We start from the raw sequence: 12,920 nt of genomic DNA on the forward strand, positions 1-12,920 counted from the left end.
CCATAGCTGCCCATATATTTATCGTTCCACAGTGTCAGTCATAAAAAAAAAGAGTTGTTTTTAAAAGAAGAGACTGAGTGGCACCTGGCGTTCTCAGTCGGTGGAGTGCACGGCTTTTGGTCTCGGGCTTGTGGATTTGAGCCCCACATTGGGCGCCAAGAGTCCTTAAAGGCAAAATCTTTAAAAAAACAAAAAAAAAAACAAAAACCAAAAAACAAAACCAAAGAAGACACAGAGCCAGTAATGAAGGATAATATAAGGTGGGGGCTTATCTTCCCTCAGGAGACAGGGGACAGAGGAACACGCTGGTCTGCACCACGAGGAGGCACTGAGCCGCTCCAGAAGCCCCTGCAGGTCCGTTGGCCCAGGAAGGACAAGACAGGGCTGGAGAGAGACCCTGTCGATTCAGAGACCCGAATGGCCCACCAGCTTTACAGAACCCTGGGCAAGACCCCTTCGCTGGGTGATAAAGCTACACAGACTGCATGTGAGTGATTCGTGTGAAAGTCAGGGTCATGGATGCTGGGGAGGAGGGCAGGAGGGGAGCCCGCGCAGCGCGAGGCAGGGCTGCTGGGGGTCGGCAACATTCTGTTTCTTCGTGGGCGGTCACTTTACGACCCATTCAGCTGTGCTTGTTGTGAGTGATCTTGATTTGTGTTTTATGTTACAAAAAAAGATTTAAAAAATGAGAAAATTTAAAAAAAGCAAAGGTGTAGCAAATAACTTTTCAAATTAATCCTTTTAACCAGAATATTTCATTCATGTAACCGAAAGTCCCATTTGAGCAATTTAATAGGTGGCCATTGGTAAGGTGAGGGAGGACACAGGTCACGGGGAGGTTCACCCAAGGCCACATTGCCATCTGGACGTGTTTATGTGTTCAGAGGGTCCATTCTGGCCTTAAAAGGAAAGCACTAGCTGGCTCGTGGCCTCTTGCATTTCATCACTTTATAAGTATCTGGGCGGCATTTTGCTAGTGTGACTGCATCGCTCTGTGATGTGTGAAGTTGACTTAGCCGCTAATGTAAAATTACCTACCAGACGCTTCTCTCGGCCCGGTTGGGATTCTGGGCTGCACTGCCTGGAGCACAGCCCCCAGCCTGTGGGACGCGACAGGCTGGCCTCCCCGGGCTCTCTCCCCCAGGGCTCCCAGCCACCCCACCGCCAGCTCCAGAGCCCTTCCTCACACCCTGAGCACAACAGCTGCACTGTGCTTCTCTAACTGAGGTCATCTCTTTGGCTTGGACAGTTGCTGCGACCTGGGCCGGGATGGGGGGAGGGGACCCAGGCTCCGCCGTGGTGGCAGGTCCGCACAGCCACTCACAGTGGGGCTGGAGAAGCAGGCAGGGCTCTGGGGTAGGCACAGCGGCGCTGAGAGCAGAGACGTCGGCTTTGGGTTTTGGTACTTTTTTTTTTTTTTTAAGTGAATTTAACACCCAGCCCAAGGAGCATGGAAAATAACATGACAGATTCTGTCTATCCCAGTGGGGCACGGGGGCCACAAAGCCAGCTGATTACCACGTGCCCACTCTGTTCCCAGCGGTGGCCGCCCTGGGATTGCAAGCCCTGAGCAGATGTGACGGAGCCGCGGGGACCCACCCACGCCCAGCACCGGAGCTGCAGAAAGGTCTTCACTGTTGTTTGCATAAAGACAACTTAGTTGTCACTCTAAATATAAATCAGTAAACTATCTTCAACATTAAAAATAAAACGCGTGGTGCTTATTTGCATCTGAAGAAATTTTAATGTGAAGGTACAAAGATTTGATCAAAGAATATAATTCTTCTCTGAGAGATTTCAGACTATTACTGATGTTCCGACTACAGCTGATTTTTCCTCTGCTGTTTTTGCCTTAATATTTTCGGATATTGTTGTTGTGATCTTCTTGTGAACCAGAGTCAAATGCAACGGTTTCTGCTTCTATTCATGGCCGGGTAGCTCCTAGTCAGACCATTCCTTTCACAGATGACAACTATAAACTCAGAACGATGGATGAGAGCACCGCCATGAAGGTGCTGGGGAGTAACCCAGAGCAGGAGGCCTGGGGGATGAGGGGGGCACTGGGAAGAAGGAATGGCCCCCGGTGAACTTCCTGTATTTTATAATCCCTAGCCTCGGAGCAGGCTCTGGTTCACATCTAAACAGATAGATGATGTCATCAATCACTTTTTATGTGCTCATGCAGTCAGAAGAACAGAAAGGGGGAAAAAATTCAGAAAATGAAATGACTTTCAGGAGCCCATAGGTAATATTAAAATGTCGAGTATACATTTAATTATAGTCTAACGAAGAGAAGAGAGAAAGAACAACTGAAAAATTTCCAATTTTGGTGGAAAAGTCAGATTGATAGATTTAAGAAGCTCGGCAAACCCCAAGCAGAATAAATACAAAGAAAACCACCCTTCAACACATCATAGTCCAAGTGCTAAGAGCCGGAGATCAATAGAAAATCGTGACAGCAGTCGTAGGAGCACCCTGGTAACGCTGACTCAAACAATTGAATAAAATATGGAGTCTCCACTAGGCAGAAAATCAGTAAGGACGTGGTTGAACTCAGTATCACCATCAGGCAACTCGGTGCATTCGACGTCTCCCAACCACCTTATCCAACAGCAGCAGGACACACGCTCCTGGGACAGTCACGTGGGACAGTCATTAAGACAGACCGTGCTCTGGACCATAAACACACCTCAACAAATGTAAAAGAATGGAAATCATACAACGTCTGCTCTCAGACCACAGTGGAGTTAAACCAGAAATCAATAATAGAAAGATAGCTGAAAAATCCCCCAAAACATGGAGATTAAAAAACACACTTCTAAATAACATATGGGTCAAAGACAAAATCTGAAGAAAATTTAAAAATTTTTCAAATAAATGAAAAGGAAAACACAGTTTATCAGAATTTGTGTGATGCAGTGAAAGCAGTGCTTGGGGGGAATTTATAGCATTAAATGCATATATTAGAAAAGAAGAAAGATCTGAAATCCATCATCTAAGCTTCTATCTTGGGAAGCTAGAAGAAGAAAAGCAAATTAAATCTTAAGTAAGCAAATGAAAAGAAATAATAAAAATTAGAACAGAAATCAATGAAAGTAAAAACAGGAAATTAATAAACTCAACAAAATCAAAAACTGATTCTTTGAAAAGATCAATAAAATCCTTAAGCCTGTAAGAAAAAGGAGCACACAAATTACTAGTCAGAAATGAGAGAGAGGCCATCACCACGGGTCCCCTAGACATCAAAATGGCAAAAGAGTACTCTGAACAATTCCATGCTCACAACTGTGATAACCTGGGGAGAAGGGATATTTCCTGGAAAGACACAATCTGCCGAAACTCACACAAGAAACAATAGACAATCTGCAGAAGGATCTATAAAGATATTGAATCAAGACTCAATAACCTTCCAAACAGAAAACACCTGGCCCAGGTGAGTTTAGTGGTGATTCTACCAAACATTCAAGGAAGAAATTATGCAAATTCTCTACAATCTCTTTCAGAAGACAGAAGCAGACGGAATGCTTTTTTTTCCTTAAGATTTATTTGTTTATTTATTTGACAGAGAGAGAGAGACAAAGAGAGCACAAGCAGGGGGAACGGCAGAGGGAGAAGCAGCCTTCCCGCTGAGCAGGGAGCCTGATGCGGGGCTCAATCCCAGGACCCTGAGATCACGACCTGAGCCGAAGGCAGGCGCTTCACCGACTGAGCCACCCGGGCGCCCCCAGATGGAATACTTCTTAATTCATTTGATGAGACCAGCATTACCCTAATGCCAAAACCAGACAAAGACATTACAACAACAGCAACAACAACAATAACAAAAAACAACTGTAGACCAATATCTTTCAGGAACATAGATGCAAAAATCCTCCACAAAATATTAGCAAACTGAATCCAACGAGGTCTATGAGAATTATCCATCACAAGCAAGTGAGATTTGTCTTAGGGATGCAAGGCTGATGCAACACTCAGAAATCAATTAATCCATCAAATTGACGTGCTAAAGAAGAAACGAGACGTGTCATCTCGATGCAATAAAGGTATTTGACAAAATCCAACACCCGTTTGTGATGAGCACTCTTGGCAAACAGAACTAGAGGGAACCTCCTCAGCGCGGTGAGGAGCATCTACAGAAAGCCTAGCTTCGAACTTAACGGTGGGGAACGTGAGGCTTTCTCACTAAAGTCAGGTACAAGGCAAGGATGTCCCCCTCTCGCTTCCTTTTAATATGATACCAGAAGTCTTCCCTAATGCAATAAGATAAGAAAAGGGTGGGAAAAGGCACAGAGATGGAGAAAGAAGAAATAAAGCTATGTTGCAGACGACATGAGTGTCTATTTAGAAAACCCTGAAGAATTGATGAAAAAACCTCAACTCCTGGAACTAACAGGTGATTATAAGGTTACAGGTTACAAGAATAATATACAAATGTCAATTATTTTCCTATATTCTATACAATAAACAAGTGGGATGTGAAATTAAGAACACAATGCCATCCCCCAAAATGAAATATTTAGGTATAAATCTAACAAAATATGTACAAGATCTGTCTTAGGAAAACGACAAAGCTCTGATGAAAGAGATCGGAGAACGACATAAATTCAGAGGTAGTCCTTGTTCATGGATAAGAAGACTGCTGTCAAGATGGCAGTTCTCCCCAGCTTGATCTACAGATTCCGTGCAATCCCAATCAGAATGCCAAGAAGTTATTCTGTGGATATTGACAAAATGGTTCTAAAGTTTATATGGAGAGGCAAAGACCGGGGATAGTCAGTTCAGTATTGAAGGAGAACAAACTTGGAGTACTCACACTACCTGACTTCAAGACATACTCAGAGGCTACAATAACCAAGATGGTGTGGCACTAGTGAAAGAATCGAGAACTAGGTCAATGCACAGAATAGACAGCCCGGAAATAGACCCACATAAATAGAGTTAACTGACCTCTGATGAAGGAGCAAAGGCAATACAATGGAACAAAGATAGTTTTTGCAACAAAAAGTGCTGGAAAAATTGGACACTCACGTGCAGAAAAAAATTAACCTAGACACAGACCTTATACCCTTCACAAAAATTAATTCACAATGGATCATAGATCTACACATAAAATGCAAAACTATGAACCCCCTAGAAGAAAATATAGAAGAAAATGTAGATAACCATGGGTTTGGCAATAACATTTTATTTTTTTCTATTTTATTTTATTTTAAGATTTTATTTATTTGAGGGGCGCCTGGGTGGCTCAGTCGTTAAGCATCTGCCTTTGGCTCAGGGCGTGATCCCAGAGTCCTGGGATCGAGCCCCACATCAGGCTCCTCCGCTGGGAGCCTGCTTCTTCCTCTCCAACTCCCCATGCTGTGTTCCCTCTCTCGCTGGCTGTCTCTCTCTCTGTCAAATAAATAAATAAAATATTTTTTAAAAAAGATTTTATTTATTTGAGAGAGAGAGCATGAGGGGAGCAGGGGGAGGAGGAGGGACAGAGACAGAGGGAGAAGCAGGCTCTCCGCTGAGCAGGGAGCCCAATGTGTGGGGCTCAATCCCAGGACCTTGGGATCGTGACCTGAGCCGAAGGCAGATGCTTAACCAACTGGGCCACCCAGGTGCCTTGGCAATAACTTTTTAGATACAATACCGAAGGCATAATGTATGAAGGACAGAATTGATAAGGTGGATTTCATCAAAATTAAGAATTTTCCTCTGCGAAAGACACTGTCAGGGAATAAAAAGATAAACCACAGATTATCAGAAAATATTTGCAAAACATGTATGTGATAAAGAACTGTTATCCACAATATATAAAGAACTCTGAAAATTCAACAAGAAAATAAACAACCTGATTAAAAAATGGGCCAAAGATCTCAACAGATACCTCACCAAAGAAAATACACAGATAGCAACCAAGCATATGAAAAGATCCTCCCTATCATATGTTATCAGGGAAATCCAAATTAAAGCAGCGATGACACCGCTGCACACCTACGAGAACGGCCACAACCTGGAACACGGACACCGGCGAGCGCTGGCGAGGACGTGGCGCGGCAGGAGCGCTCACTCACGGCGGCTGGGAAAGCAGAGGACGCGGCCACCTCGGAAGGCGGTCTGGTGGTTTCTCACCACACGGAACGCGCTCTTCCACGCGACCCCGCGATCACGCTCCCCGGTGTTTCCCCAGAGGAGGTGAGAACACACGTCCACACAAAAACCTGCACACGCACGCTTACGGCAGCGTCACGCGTAACTGTCACACTCGGAAGCCACCAAGGTGCTCTTCAGCGGGTGGACGGACACCGGAACTGTCCATCCGGTCAACGGGAGAGTATCCAGCGCTGAGAGGAAATGAGCCATCACGCCACGAGGAGACACGGAGGGACCGTAAGCGCGAATCGCTAAGGGACGGGAGCCGGTCTGAGAAGGCCACGTCCTGTGTGACTCCAGAGACAGGACTCTGCGGCGAAGGCACGGCTGTGGAGACGGTGACGGGTCCGTGGCTGCAGGGGCGGTGGGGAGGAGGGATGAAGAGGAGGAGCACAGAGGAGTTCTTCAGGGCGGTGAAACTCTTCTGTATGAAACTGGTGGTGGATACGTGTCATCCATTTTCCCAAACCCACGGGCTGTAGCAAGAGTGAGACCTGGTGTGACGTAGGGACTCTGGGTGATGACGTGGTAAGAACAGAATGCTGATGGGGTGCAGGGGGCGGACGCATGGAAGTGTATCACACAGCCCTCTGTATGCGAGCACACTGGAAATTCCCACAACACGATGTTTTCTTTAGAAAAGCAATTGAAGGTAAAACGGGAAACAGTCAAAAAAGATTCAACACGTACGCACTGGAGCCCCGAGGAAGAAAACTATGCTAGTGAACAGGACAAATACTGAAGTACATCACTGAAGAATACCCTTTATAATAAAGGGAAACACATTCTTAGGTTAAAAAAGTCACATTGGACTTCAAGAAAAATGAACACCCCTTTGTCAACAGTAAGACACCCTGGAAATTTACTAGACTTCCATTAATTAAAGTAAAAATATTTTCTTAGCAGCCTAGCAAGAACATAAAGTTGTTTATAAAGAAAGACGTGGGTGGGGCCTTGGACTCCCTCAGAGCACAGACTGTGCCGGAGGGCAGCGGAGCCCTACCCGAGAGCTCCCCAGGGACAGGCCACGGGGGCCCAGTCTCACGTCCAGCGAAGGTGTCATAAGCGAAAGGCTACCGGCAAACACTCTTCCACACGCAGAGCTCAGGGGATGTTATTCCTGTAGCTGGAGCGTAAACCACAAAGAAACGAATGTTAAAAGGTCGAGATGGCTAGCAGTGAGCCCTGGATCTACGTAACTGTAGGACTGCGGCAGAACAACGAATCTGTAAGAAGGTAAGTCATCGATTTCTGACCGCAGAGAGATGCCAACGGAGGGTTTGGAGGAACAAGGAGCTGGTAGACCCGACCCTGGAGCAGCACAGGTCCCCCGACGAGTGGGTTTTTCTGCATAAATACAGTACTGTAAATGTATTTGCTCTTCTGATTTTCTTAACAACGCTTTCTTTCCCTACGTTACCGCAAGAAGCCAGCATATAATACAACAGACAGAATACACATCTGTCGCCTGCTCTGTTATCCGTGAAGCTTCCGGTCAGCAGTAGCCTATGAGCAGTTATGTTGCAGGGAGCCAAAAGTTATACGTGCATTTTGGACTGTGCAGGGGGCAGTGCCTCTAACCGCTGCATCGTTCAGGGTCAAGTGTAGTTGGGAAGCAGGACAAGTATGCAGATGTCCTCCTCTTTGTGGCCAGGGGCTGAAATATATTATTTAAAATTGATAAAGCAGGTGATAGACGTGTGAGTATATCTAACCGTGGGAAGTAAACATTAGAAGGTGGGGGGGGCGGGGGGGCGGGCAAGACACAAGGACCCCCTGCTCGCGGTGGCGCCCAATGCATGCTGCTTCAAGAGACGGGAATATAGGCTAATAGAAAATGCAAAAGTTAATTGCTTCAATTTCAAAAATAAAATGAATATACCCAAATTTGTTCTTAAAATGTTAGACATCCATTTTACACAAAATGTGACGAGTGAGAAATACTGCCGCTATGTACATAGCCCCTTTCATGCCGCTCTTGTAAATTTTGCATCCAGGAGCTACGGTGGTCAAGACCCGGTAGCCAGGAGCTGTCGCAAAAAAGCCACTTCCATTTTGTGATTGTATAATTGTATTCTCAGAGGAGCTCAATAAAACAGAATGTTAGAGCTGCTGTTATGTCTTCTCTAAAGCTTAAGTTTCCCAAGCCAACACGAGATTGGATGGTTACAGTTGAAGATTTTCCCGCAGAATACATTCAGTCCTGGCTAAAATGCTGCGAATTGGCTGAGCGCTATGCTAAGACCACGACACGGCTCTGGCGATCGGCTGTGGGCTCCCGGCATTCCACCACGGAAAGGAAGCAAACCCTCAACTAGACTCCATGGCTAGATGGCTTCGTCCTTTGGGGAGAAATAGTCCGCAGGGAAACTTCTGTATTCCATAGCTGCAGTTTTATTTTGGGTTCTCCTTATTAAGAATACGTTCAGTGGAAATTGTTATTAATAAGGCAACTGCTATGCTTACAACTCAATTTATCTTCTCCCATCAGGATTTCCAATCCAAGGTCCCTCCGTCTGAAAGCAATCTAGGTTCGAGGGCTGGCTTCTCCTCCTTCCTTTGCAACTCCCTTCGCGTCTGGCTGTTGGCGGCCCTGCGGCAGGCTGTCCACCTGCCTGCCTCCGCCCAGACCGTTTTCAGAAAGCAGCTCGGCCATCTGGGCAGGACTCGGGCTCCTTGTGCACGGAACGCCGGGAGCGGCCCATCTGGTGCGCATTAGTCTAGGGACTTCTTGGTCGAGGTAACTTTCACATAGTTTTGGTACAAACTGAAAATACAGTATTCGATTACAAAAGAATTTAGAAAAATAAGTGTGGTCAGAGCAAAGTTGTATGGAGATCAAAAGAAAAAAAAAACCACCAAAAAAAAAAAAAAACCTGGGAGAAAAACAGGAAGATCTGCTTTAAAAAAATTAAAAGCCATTCAAAGATATGCAGCATTTGCCACAAAAGTTCTTTTTAGAAACAAAATCTTCAGTTGGACATTTTTGTGGTATTTGCATTAATTTTGCTTGAAAAGAACCCCATAGATAAATACTTTCAGTGACTTGTGGGCTCGAATCAGTCTGTCTAGCTCATGAAACAGCTATGCCGCCCGCCCTTGCTCATTTCAGGGGAAACGGTCCATCAGCGCCGGGTCGCGGGCCCAGGACCTCCCTTGCTTCTGGCTTTCCGCCGCGTAGTTCCAGCTGCCCCTGTGTCTCCGTGGGAGGACTCGTGAATTCGCACCTACACCACAGCCAGATTCAGACCTTTCTTAACTGTGTTTATTCTAGAAAGTGCTGTTGGTGAGTGCAGACCCTCTCGCCCTCTCCCTGACCGACAGTCTGACTGCATCTCCTGTGGGCTCCAGCCGGGGTCCAGCCCCCAGCCCTGGGGTAGGGTGGTCCAGGGAGGTTGGGAAGCGCCGCCCCCGCCCCTTGCTGCTGGCGGGAGACAGTGCCTGCTGCCTGATGGCTGAGCGCAGGAGGGACCCCCCCCCCCCCCCCCGCCCCACCAGCTAGCGCCTCCTTCAGTTCCCTGCCCCTGCATCGAGCCAACGTCACGTGTTTGTGTGTTTGCTGCAACAGAGAGCTTACCCAACACCCGGTCAGCCTGAGATTTCCTCTCACTCCTCGTTCCTCGGGCGATCGCTCGGCGTCTCCGCTTTCTGCTCAGCCCGTGACGGCGGCTTCTGCTCCCTAACTGAGGTGTTTAGCCGCGCTGTCCTCAGACGGAGTTCTGTGCTGCACGCGGTTTCCCAGCAGCAGATTGGTGCTGCCTCCCGGAGCTCAGCTCACTCCTTGCCATGCTCTGCACCCGTCCCGGCATTGGGGTTGAACAGTGGGTGTGTGTGCCAGAGCTCCTGTTCGAAACTGCTGCTGTGCTTCCAGAACATTCCGTCCCCAGGGGCGTCTGAGCACACAGCAGGTGCTCAGTGGGGCTGAGGAACCAGCTCAGACTCCAGTCCGATGTGCTCCAAGGAACGCCTCTAATTACCTGCGGATGCCTGCAGTGCGGGGAGCTTGCAGAGCTCCTTCCAGAAGGCTCTGCTCTACTCCCGAGCAGAGCTGGAGCAGGCGGTGGGGCCGGCGCAAGGCCGCAGAAGGTTGGCCGTTGCAGACCAGGTTTTCCAGAGGACTGAGACCTAAGAAGTGGAATGTAGGCTCTGCTCATACTGCGGGGAAACATTTTTATCCCTCTTACCATATGAGGGATAGACATTCCTGCAGAAAAATATAAAATTCATAGCAAAGAAGAAAAAGTCACTCCTAAGCCCATTGCACGGAAGAATGACTCATGTCTTCATCTATGTGAACACACAAAACAGGTGCATGGTTCTACCCAAGTATGAGTATGTAATGTATCACCTACTGTATACAATTTTTCATGCAATAATTATATCCCTCGCAGTTTTCAAGTCAATAAATGCAGACCTCCCGCATCATCTCAGTAGCTGTGTCCACTGACGTTTGAATGAACACAGTTTATCGACTAATCCCATGTGCTGACCACTCCGTTGCGCTGTCAGCTGTTAGAAGGATGCTATGAAAACACCGTGTACCTTGATTTGGCGGCTTATCTCTTATTACATCGTCAGGATAAATCCCAGCAGGTTGTGCACGTTTTAAAGGTCTCCGGTAGGTGTTATCAAAGGATCCCACAGAAACACTTGACGAAGGGTCCCGTGTCCCCCAGGCTCCCTCCCCGCGGGGACTGACTTTGTTTCGGGATTCGCTAGTCAGATCACTGAAACGGGTCACGTCCGGTTGGTCCACGTGTGGCTCTCGTGCGTGCTCACCGGCTGTCGGCTGTCCCCCTTGCTGCTTGCCTGCTGATCCTTCACCAGCTTCTTTTTTTAAGTTAGTCTTTTCCTAATTGATCCATAAACGTCCTTTCGATAGCAGGACATTGACCCTTTGCTTGCCGCATATGTTGTAACTATTTCTCCCAGCTCATCACGACTTTGTTGTTGTTTCGTTTTGACTGACCCGTTTCTCCTCCCGCCGTGATTCATGCCGTCTCGTTCAGCTGCCGCGTTGAGGCGTTAGGCCGCCCTGCGCGCGTGCACCTGCGCATTTGCTCTCCGCCCTCCACTCTCTAAAATGCCGGGCACCTGTTTAGGTGCCAGTGTGACGTGAAGTCCCCATCACGGGCACGAGTGAGGGATCCTCGACGTTGCGGGGACACGGCTGCCCCTCCAGTGGCTCCCGCTCGTGCCTGCGGGAAAGCGGGTGATGTGCAGGGGAGCGCCAGGAGCCCGGCTCACGGCCCCCTGCACGACCCCGGGAAAGGCACTGTCTCCGGGTCCGTGAGTCTACTCACCGTGAGTGGCATCTCCTATGCCGTTCTGAAGATCGAATGAGCACGTACTCGTGAAGTGCTTGTATTGGTATCTGGCGCGTGGTAAGTGCCATAGAAATGTTTCTGTTGGAAGTCTGGTCTTTTCTTTAGGAAGAGACACAGTGGTTTCATTATACACGATCACAAATTAATATTCCATAAGCTCTCCGTAAGACTTCTCCAAGGCATCAGCTGCAGATGGGCCATCGCGGACCCCGCTGGAGCCGAGCGGACACCTGGAGGTGACATCGGTCAGCCGGTCCTCCCAGGCCGAGCCCCTGGCTAGGAGGAGGGGACATTCTGAGCTGCCGGTGAGTGGGGCCCAGGGGACCAGCTGCCTCTCGGTAGGAAACGGTCAGCAAAGACGGTGTCCCAAGGAAGAAGAAACCTAGAAGGAAAATTGGAGCCCTCCAGGGATTGTCCATTAAACAGAGAAATGTCCTTCCGACGCCAACTTGGCTCCGCAGCCCGGATGGTAACAGATGAAAGCCTTGAGCAGCTCCCGCGAACCAAACCGGCTGGCGTCCAGGCACCTTAGTGCAGCCGCCACTCATCGACCAAGGTGGACCCGGCAGCTCTAGGAGTTGTTAGGCAGAGGATTTGTTCGATTCGTCATCTTAAAATAATGAGCTCAACTCCCCTACGGAGCTGGTGGGGCCAGTTCCCGCATGGCCAGATTCCAAATAGACGTGCCCTCCCGTCGGGCAAGCCTGCTGCTGGCAGATGCAGATGGACTGGAGTCAGGTCCCGGGTCACGATGCTGTTGTGCTGCTCGCAGAGGAAAGGATGGTTCCCAGGGCCGGGGAAGGCACCGCGGTGTGCCGCGCGGCTCCCAGCACAGTCCGCCCTGGCTGGGCTCGGTCTGCCCTCAGCTTGTCTGCGTGCACCTTCCCTCCTCTTGCAGCCTCTCCTCGTCCACGGGGATAAGCCAATCCCCTAGGTGTGCAGTCTACACACCCGTATCTGTCAGGGCCCTCCAGACAAACGGACCCAACAGATGTGTTTATAGGGAGAAGTGTTCATGGTGGGGCATGGCTCATGGGACCGTGGAAGCTGGCACGCTCAAGGTGAGGACCAGTTAGCCCGCTGCACATCCAGGAGAGCTGACAGCTCAGCTCCAGGCAAGAGAGGGGAAGGGCCGGCATTCCCGTTCAAAGGCCATCAGGCAGGAGACTCCTTCCTCACTTGGGCTGGGTCAGTCTTTGCTCTATCCAGCCCTTCCCCTGATTGGATGAGGCCCACCACCCTGGGAGGGCCATCTGCTTACTCAGTCTACTGCTTTCAATATTACTCTCATCCAGAAACACCCTCACAGAGATGCCCAGAGTAATGTTTGACCAAATGGCAGCACCCTGTGGCTTGGTCAAGTTGATGCATAAAACGAACCATCAGGGCCCCCAACTGCCCGACAGACTTCCATCCAGAAGGCTCATCAGCACCATCAGGGCCCCAGCTGCCCGA

At 48.7% G+C, this 12,920-nt stretch overlaps 1 long non-coding RNA gene across 2 annotated transcripts; it reads left to right on the forward strand.

Annotated features, from left to right (window-relative positions):
• Positions 1-7,237: 7,237 nt before the first annotated feature.
• Positions 7,238-9,790, forward strand: LOC123779144 (uncharacterized). 2 transcript variants are annotated; one of them, XR_015724290.1, is made up of 3 exons: positions 7,238-7,374; positions 8,630-9,424; positions 9,707-9,790. It is a non-coding gene; the product is annotated as an uncharacterized LOC123779144 (long non-coding RNA). The 2 variants fall into 2 exon arrangements; XR_015724289.1 differs by lacking the exon at positions 7,238-7,374 and having other exon boundaries at positions 7,775-8,878; positions 9,251-9,424.
• The last annotated feature ends 3,130 nt before the right edge of the window (positions 9,791-12,920 follow it).

The sequence above is a fragment of the Ursus americanus genome, chromosome 4, assembly GCF_024610735.1.
Source record: "Ursus americanus isolate L20-20 chromosome 4, mUrsAme1.1.p, whole genome shotgun sequence".
NCBI classification, from domain to species: Eukaryota; Metazoa; Chordata; class Mammalia; order Carnivora; family Ursidae; genus Ursus; species Ursus americanus.